At 45.4% G+C, this 9,038-nt stretch overlaps 1 long non-coding RNA gene across 1 annotated transcript; it reads left to right on the forward strand.

Annotated features, from left to right (window-relative positions):
* The first annotated feature begins 1,667 nt into the window (after positions 1–1,667).
* On the forward strand, positions 1,668–8,029 carry LOC117869434. Its single transcript, XR_004643812.1, has 4 exons — positions 1,668–4,806; positions 5,591–5,661; positions 6,031–6,117; positions 7,282–8,029. It is a non-coding gene; the product is annotated as an uncharacterized LOC117869434 (long non-coding RNA).
* The last annotated feature ends 1,009 nt before the right edge of the window (positions 8,030–9,038 follow it).

Raw genomic sequence — 9,038 nt, forward strand, 5'->3', positions numbered from 1 at the left:
TTCCTCCGTTGATTTCAGTGCTTTCCCGAGCAGGTCAGTATGGTTGTTCCCATTTTACACATGGGGAAGCCAAGGTATGGGGACAAGAAGAGTTGCCCAAGGTCATCCAGCAGGCCAGTAACAGAGATGAAACTAGAACCCAGTTCTCCTGAGTGCTGGTCCGGTGCTCTGTCCACTGGGCCGCACTGCCCCTGAACGAGGCTAGTGCGGCGTAATGCCAATTGGGAAGAAAAGAGGAGGGTATTGTGCTGAATGTTGTGGGGAGGGAAGAAATTCCTGCCAGCAAGAGCTCTTAGACTTTAGACTAGTCACCCGGCCAGTGGTGGCAACCCCCGAAGGTTTTGAAAATTTAAGACTAAACAAGAATGTGCACTACATATTGTAGAGAAGAATCCTGCACTAGCCATTGGGGTGGAGGAGATGGGCTGACCGATTTCTCCAGCTCTCATTTCTATGACTTTGTGAATGTGCTTTCTAATCCTCCTCAGAGCAGGAAGTCCAGTCTAGGAGTCACAACAGAGGGCTGAGCGCTAGAACTTCCCAGAAGTAATACCAGCCTCCTGTTTGGCCTTGGGCAAGTCCCTTAACCACCTGAGTACAATGGGGATAATTATTGCCACTCTCCTAAAGGTGATGGATGGAATAATGAATGCATGATTAAGACAAAAACAGTCAGTAGTATAAGAAATACATGAAGGCTGATGGAATGCAGCCTGGTTAATAACACCTACCTCTCTTTGTGCTTTTCATCAGTAAAGATCAAAGCACTTTACAAAGCAGGTAAGCGTCATTATCCCCAGCAATGGGGACACAGAGGTGAGCTGACTTGCTCCAGGTTATCCAGGAGGTCAGTGGCAAAATCAGGAATTAAAGGGTTCCAGAGATCCAGTCCACTCACCACAATATATTCTATATTGGATATAAAACCTGAGTGTGTTTCCTTAGCTGCATTGTCTAATGTGCACATGTCTGTGAGTGTGTGTGTGTGTGCACATGTATGTATGTATAGGTTTGTACATTCCAATGCCAGAAGGGACCATTGTGATCATCTAGTCTGACCTCCTGTATAACACAGGTCACAGAACTTCCCCAAAATCATTCCTAGAGCAGATCCTTTAGAAAAAACATCCAATCTCCATTTGAAAATTTCCAGTGATAGAGAAATCCACCAGGACCTTTGATAAATTGTTCCTATGGTTAATTACTCTCACTGTGGAAAAAATTACCCCTTATTTCCAATCTGTTTTTGTCTAGCTTCAACTTTCAGCCCCTGGTTCATGTTACACTTTTCTCTGCTAGACTGAAGAATCCATTTTCAAATATGTGTTCCTCACGTAGGTACTTATCGATTGTAATCAAGTCACCCCACTAACTTTCTCTTTAAGCTAAATGGATTGAGTTCCTTGAGGCTTTCACTATAAGGCATGTTTTCTAATCCTTCTCATGGCTCTTCTCTGAACCCTCTCCAATTTGCCAACATCCTTCCTAAATTGGGGGTACCAGAACTGGACACAGGATTCCATCAGCGGTCGCACCAGTGCCAAATACAGAGGTAAAATAACCCCTACTTGAGATTCCCCTGTTTATGCATCCGAGGATTGCTTTTGGCTACAGCGTTGCACTGGGAGCTCATGTTCCTCCCAAATCTTTTTCAGAGTCGCTGCTTCCCAGGATAGAGTCCTCCATCCTGTAAGTATGGCCGACATTCTTTATTCCCCAAATTGACTTACATGTATAATCTGTCTCTTACACATCACTGAGGATTTCCTAAATGGGATCAGAATCAAGCCCGTGGTTTGCAGCTGGCAGTGGGCCTTGGATTTCCCATTCTAACCAGAGGCTCAAGTGATGTAATAGAGGGAGTTATCATAAATCCCTTGTCTAAATTCCACCACCAGATTAAAGGGAGGTTTGGGGCTGATTGCCCTGTCTCTGTTAGCATTCAGCCCTTCTCTGGGTACAACTAAATCATCCCAGCTAGGTGTGATTCGTATCCACAGGGCTCATTTAAAAAAATAGTCTCTGAAAAGCAATTTTGTTGCCTTTGGCCTGCACCGGTGTCAGGGATTTTAGAAAAAACAATGCCCTTGGGAAGGTTATCCCAGGATTCCTCTGCAAGGTCTTCACCCTCTGTTTCATATTGCACAGCTTCAGTGGGGTGCTCTGTGGGTGTGAACATGTATGAATGAAGAATGAAGTTTAAGCGTTTCCAGCACATGGCACTTAAATCAAGTGTCTTTGCCAAGTGGTTAGGCCTCCCTTCTTGGCTAGGGTTAAGAGAGCGTGTTTGGATTTTAAGTGGCAAAACCAGTTAATAGATTCCTTCCTGCATCCTCCCTTGTCTTTGCAGGGCGCGCACACACAGACCCCAGGGGTTATCATAAAGGTAAAGGGAGAGGAGGAGAGACACATCTGGGGAGTTCCTTGTTAAAATACAGGTGACCTATCACTAGGGCCTCTTGTAATTCTGGAGGCAAAATGTCACGTGACACAGATGCTGCCCCACATACCATGCGACAAGATGGGGCACTGCCCCATTTGCCACCTGTAAACTCAGTGTTACTCTCGTTGGTGCCAGCGCTGGCTTAACGCTAGTGTGATTCTCCATTGACTTCAGTGGAGTAACTCCTGGCTTACAGAGGTGCAGTGACATCAGAATCAAGCCCATGGATTTCAGCCAGTGATGGGCCTCCCCGACTTGTGACTCTAGAGGGCAGCAGGGAGCTGCTGTATGGCTACATCTGGGGGGATTGTCTGCTGCTGATGGAGATGAAGATCAGTGACCTGAAGCTGGATTTCTTTATGGTGAATTACTGAAAATGTGCTATGCCACCAGGGATGCCCCCCCCTTTTTTGGGGGGTGGGGGTGGATTTTGTTTTGGTGGCCAAAAACTATTTCAGAAACATGGTATTGTGTATGGCCTGTAGCAACTAAAGGTCCCATAGCATTTTTTTTAAACAGGAAAGGAATGTTTATGTTGGTATCCTGGCAAAATTCCCATATGGGTAACTACATTCTATCTACCCCAAAATTCCCCATGCAGCATCAGCGGGATGTAGCACTGATTTGTTGTGTAGAGTGGTTATGCACTGTTATAACAGTTGCCACGTTCCACTCCAGAGACAGCTGCATTGTTTGTTCTGGTAGATACATAATTGACAAAGTGCTTTGGAATGGAGGTAAATTTAAGGTATTAATCTAGTCAAGAGAATGATTTGCTATGCTGGAGAATGTTTTTCAATTATTTCTCCCCAGGGGTTCCTCCCCAAATTGGCTTGTTTGATAATCTTGGTCCAAGAAAACTCTAGAGAGAAGAGACTTCTTGCTTCTGCTCCAAGGTGGTTGTGGATCTGACTTCTCTTTCATCAAGAGCAAGGACTCTAGGAAAAGCCCCTTCTCCCCCACATCTCCATGCCTGGAGGCTTCCCAGCTCTGATCTGAAGGGACTTACATTTCACCTCCATACTGAGGGAATGATGTCTCTAATTTCACCTCCCTTCCTCTGCCGAGGCTGAGTATCATTTCATAAAAATAACACAGAAAGCAACTAGACTCTGGGAAAAAAAAATAATTATGGGAAAAACAAATCAGTGCCAAAGGGGCTTTTGTGAAAATATCAGGTTTGGAGAGAAGGCTGCTGAGTTTGGGACATGCGCCCTTCTGTCCTTTCGCTGGGCAGGTTAGGTCTGCAATACAATCTCAAGCATGTTTATTTCCTTTCAAACCTCTGGCTTCCCATGGAAATGCTACCCTCCCCCATTTATTAGGAAGTGTTTGGGTATCTTTTCCCTCTTTGTGTTCAGTGTGTGTGGGGGGGAAACACATTATTATGCTTTATTTTCTCAAGAGTTTTCTCTCTCAGCCCTGTTTTTTTTTATGTGCTCCCAAACGTCATCACTTGAGCCGTCTGCCTCTGCTAGCCCCTTTATCCCACTCTTAATCTCATCTGTAGACTGCAGAATTTGCAGGGCAAGTTTGTTTGATCATTTATTTGTAAATTCCTCCATGCAGGGCCTCATGTCTGTCTGTCTCTCTTGTAAAGCGGTGTGTGTACATTGATGGCACTAACAATAAATCTGTAGGAGAGGGAATTTTGATCTTACTCGGTCAATCTTTGGTCTCTCTGTGGAGATAGTGCCATTTGTGATGGGAGTTCATGTGATGTGGATGTGCATTCATTAGGAATTGGACAGCAACTCACCAGCTGACTTCATGGGGGGTAATAACTTTTGGTTAGGAGGCCAGATTTGAACCACCAAACTAGAGAGGAAAGGGTTCATGTTTTATTAGCAATCTACCATAGTCACGCCTCCGTAATGATTAGCGCTGATCAGAAATGTTCGGATGAAACCGTTTAGTTTGAAAATGCCAATTCATAGAACCCCCAGGGTTTCTTGGAACCATGTTGGATTCAATGGACTTTCAGCAAATCAAGGGCAGGGTTCAATGGGAAATTTGCGTGGTTTCCTGCCAACTCACTGGGTGGGCTGCTGGGGGAGCTTCCTCTTCCAGTTTCCAGGCTCTCTGCCATGGAGTAGGAAGTGTGGAAGTCCTGGGATGAGCTCACACAGTCCATGGGTGTGGGACTCAGGGGCCAGCTAGGAGTCCAGCAGCTGCTGAGTGAAATTGACATTTATTACTGAGACAAGATGGATGAAGTAATCTCTTTTGCTGGACCAACTTCTGATGGTGAGAGAGACAAGCTTTCATTCCTGCGAATACAGAACAAAACCACATTTTGAAATAACAAAATTTCCCGTGAACCGGAAATCCCACATTTCAGCCAGCTCTAACAAAGATGCAAGGTAAGCATGCACTGATGCAATCTAATGGCCCCAAGATGTAAAGTTTGCAGATATCAGCATTTCTTATGCACCTCCTGTAGTAATAACGATGTTAATGCAAAAAATTAAATTGGACTTACCAGTCAAACAGGATGACACTTTTGTTGGGGAGGATTAAAGGCTTGTCTGCGTTTTCCTGGAACTGGACAAGAAAGGTCAGTTTCTTGGAGGGCAAAGAGGGATCAGTGCCAGTTTAGTCTGGAAGGGTAAGAGGCTGGAATCTCTACAGATAGCTGCTAATAAATAAATTTGATCGGGAGTGAAAGGCTGGGAATAAGAAGGTCTCTAACCATGAGAGGAGGGAGGTTTTTGGAACAGCCTCCCAATAGGAATAGAAGGGGCAAGAAACCTACCTAGTTCTACGATGGAGCTGGCTAAATTTATGAATGGGTTTATATGATGTGGATGCCTTCAATAGCAAGGGACTGGACTCTATGACTCAGGAGGTCCTTGCCAGTCCTATGTTCTTATGGATGGAAAAACACCTAGCAGTGAACCTCAAAGAGTTGAAGGCTTATTTGGGCCCCAGAAGTTTGGATGAATCTCTGCATACTGCGGTGTCAGGATGGAGGTTTCAGAGGGACAGCCTTTCTCAGGACAACTTGAAATGTATGTGAGGAAGCTAACTAAACACTTCTGAACCTGAACATCAAACCAGTTCTAGTATGGGGAGTAAAGGTCCAATACGTTTTCTCTGATGTAACCAGCTCATGTATCTGTCTCTTTCATTGTACTGGGATTGCAGAATCTTACTTGCTAGAGATGGAGAAGACCAATAAGATTCCATTCAGCCCAGTTCCCAGAGGGCCAGTGCAGGTATGTTATTTTTTTCAAGTGAGTAGTCTGGTCTGGTTTTATGTCTCTTGCATGCAGGGCTTCTACCACTTCCCTTAGGAGACTGTTCCGCACCCTCCTCGCGCTCATTATTAGGGAGAATACTTTCCCTAATATTCATTCGTTATCCCCCCCTTCTTAATTTCATCCTAGTTACATATTAGTTTCTAAATAAGGTCAAGCAGCACCAGCCAAAACTAGTTGAATTGCATAAAATAGGGCGAGGCTTGGGGTTTATTGCAGATCTCACGCCAGGTAATGTTCTCTTTAAAGCTCCAGCTGCTGGAGTCAAGTGACTATGTTAGAATCTCAGCTTTCGTTAAAAAAAGTATTGAATTCTCCTGGTTGCAGAGAGAGGCCTGAACGTGCGGTCAAGTGCACCCGAGAGGTTTGGAAACTAGAAGTCAAACAAAAAACCCCAAATGTACAATTATTTTGGTAAGTCTCATGATTTTTAAGCCAATCTCCTGACTTTTTGGGGGGCCTGACTCAAAATAGTTGAATGTGGGGGTTGGTAATCCTGGGGCTGTCAGAGGGGGGGCGGGAAGAAGTGATCCTAAAATCGAGGGTATGTCTAGACTGCAATCAGAGGTATGACTGCTGCTCCAGGTAGGCACCCGCTCTAGCTAGCCTGGCTTAATTATAGCGGTCAAGATGCAGCAGTGAAGGTTTCCCTATGGATTGCACAAGCCCACCTGGAAACTTACTTGCTTTGCTAGCCCATACTGGGGTCCATGCTGCTGTGTTTTCACTGCCATTTTTAGCCATGTTGGCTAGATCAAAGTTAGCGCAGGTATGCCTGTAAGAGCTGCAGTTTGCACTTCCGATTGCAGTGTAGACGTCCTCTCATAGAAATAATAGAATATCAGGGTTGGAAGGGACCTCAGGAGGTATCTAGTCCAACCCCCTGCTCAAAGCAGGACCAATCCCCAGACAGATTTTTGCCCCAGATCCCTAAATGGCCCCCTCAAGGATTGAACTCACAACCCTGGGTTTAGCAGGCCAATGCGCAAACCACTGAGCTATCCCTCCCCCCTGAGTGTAGCAATCCTCCGCCCTGCAAATGATGGCTCTGTGTGGTACTCAGCACCATGTTGAGGCAGGTCAAACCGCAGCTGAGATGGTATAGCCTTGCCCTAGCTGGAGGCTGCAGTGAGAAATACCCACTCCTCCCCTCTCTGCTCCTTCCCTTTCCCCTGGGGCTGACAGCTGAAGCTAAACTGTCAATATTTGTTTACAGCTCTCTCTTCCCCATACCTAGCAGGTCCCGTCAGCCCAGGGAGTGCCACTGTTGTCAGTGAAGCGCAGCGGAAACTGTCCATCTGTCTGAATTAAACAGCGCGGACGTGCTGATCCATGGAGGGCTAGATTCTGCATCTCCAGCCTCCTGGTTGAGCTGGTCCAGGCGGGGGATTGTTTTCTGAACAAACACATTAGCGTGTCTTTGTTTCTCTTAGCCAGAAGGTGACCTCAAGAAAGTCAGCTTCACACTCTCAGCCATTAGATAAGCGGAGAAAGGGTGGGTTTTTGCTGCCTTCCTTTCATTAATCTCCTTTCTTTGTCTCCCCATCAATCCCTGCCTTTCTCTCTGTCTCTTTTCAGTCTCAGCTGCCATGTCAGTCCTTGGTGTTCCCATCCCTCCCTGAGCTGGCTGCAAAATGAAGATAAGCGCTGGACCGGAAGCCATATAATAATAATACTTCGTGCTAGAGTGGGTCAGAAATGGGTGTCCCTCCCGCACCCCCACGACAGGAAAATTTAGACTTTTTGTTGAAACATCAAAAACCGCAAAAGAGAATGTGGCTGAAAACTGCTTAAAAAAAAAATGAGGGCGAGAAATGGGGATTTGTGTTCATTTTTCCAACCAACCAAATAAATAAATCCACATTTTTTTTTCTGTAGAGACTTCCATTTAGTCAAAAACCCAATTTCCCATCCAAAGACGTTCCAGCTGAAAACTTTCACCCACCCCTGCACAGCTCTTACAAATCACCTTTTATCCCTGGATCTCGGAGTGCTGCCTCTGAGAATTAGTTTGCCCAGTCCAGTGCATCCTATGCATCTTCATTCCTATGCTGTTCAATCCATGAGCAAATCTGTTTATTTGTGATTACATTTGCATTCCAGTAGGAGTTAGAGGCCCCAGCCTCACGTACCAGGTGTTGCACACAGGTAATCCCTCCTCTGTTTGCTTTTTCTGCTCTCTGTTAATGTCCGTCTTCATTTGACCCTGCAAGTCAGTGGAAGTGAATAAGCCAGAGGATTGACTACATGGTGTCAGTTTACTCATGGATAAAACTGAACTGAGGCTCTGAACTGAACCTGCGTTCTAATCCTAGCTCTGACTTTAGGAAAGCCTCCCTGGTCCTCAGTTTCCTCATCTTTAAAATCAGGTAATGATTCTGCTCTCCTTTGTAAAGTGCTTTGAGATCTATGGGCGTGGAGAAAGTAAATAAGGAAGTGTTATTTACTCCTTCTCATAACCCAAGAACTAGGTGTCAACCAATGAAATTAATAAACAGCAGGTTTAAAACAAACCAAAGGAAGTATTTCTTCACACAACGCACAGTCAACCTGTGGAACTCCTTGCCAGAGGATGTTGTGAAGGCCAAGTTTCAAAAAAGAACTAGATGAAGGTCCTGGAGAATAGGTCCATCAATGGCCATTAGCCAGGATGGACAGGGGATGGTGTCCCCAGCCTCTGTAAGCTGGGAATGGGTAACAGGAGATGGATCACTTGATGATTACCTGTTCTGTTCACTCCCTCTAAAGCATCTGGCACTGGCCACTGTTGGAAGACAGGACACTGGGCTATATGGACCTTTGGTCTGACACGGTATGGCCATTCTAATGTTCTATCTAAGAGCTAGGTATTACTACTATTTCCTTGTGCTTCTCTGACTCTCTCTCTCTCTCTCTCTCTGCATCCACCTGTTATCTCTTGTCCTACTTAGAGTTTAAGCTCTTTGGGGCAGACGTGGTTTTTGTTCTGTGTTTGTACAGCACCTAGCACACTGGGGTCCTGGTCTGTGACTGGAGCTCCTACACGCTACGGCAATACAAATAAATAATAATAATAAATCCAGGTAGGCTTCTTGCTCGGATCTGGTGCTAGTGATGGCGGGAGAGGGGAAGATGGGTGTTGAGGGGTAGTGGTGTTAAGGGAGTTAGGGTTGGTGAGATTGCATGGCTGGGTGGTTAGAAGTGCTGGGAAGAAAATGAACAGACAGTGAAAGTGGAGACACCCACCCATTAGAACTTGGTTTTACAGATTAACTTCTGAACTCCCAGCCTCCCAAAGCACACTGCACTGCATTGGATTAGATGTTGGTGATTATTTTTGATATACCATGAGACAA

The sequence above is a fragment of the Trachemys scripta genome, chromosome 23, assembly GCF_013100865.1.
Source record: "Trachemys scripta elegans isolate TJP31775 chromosome 23, CAS_Tse_1.0, whole genome shotgun sequence".
In the NCBI taxonomy this organism is placed as follows: domain Eukaryota; kingdom Metazoa; phylum Chordata; order Testudines; family Emydidae; genus Trachemys; species Trachemys scripta.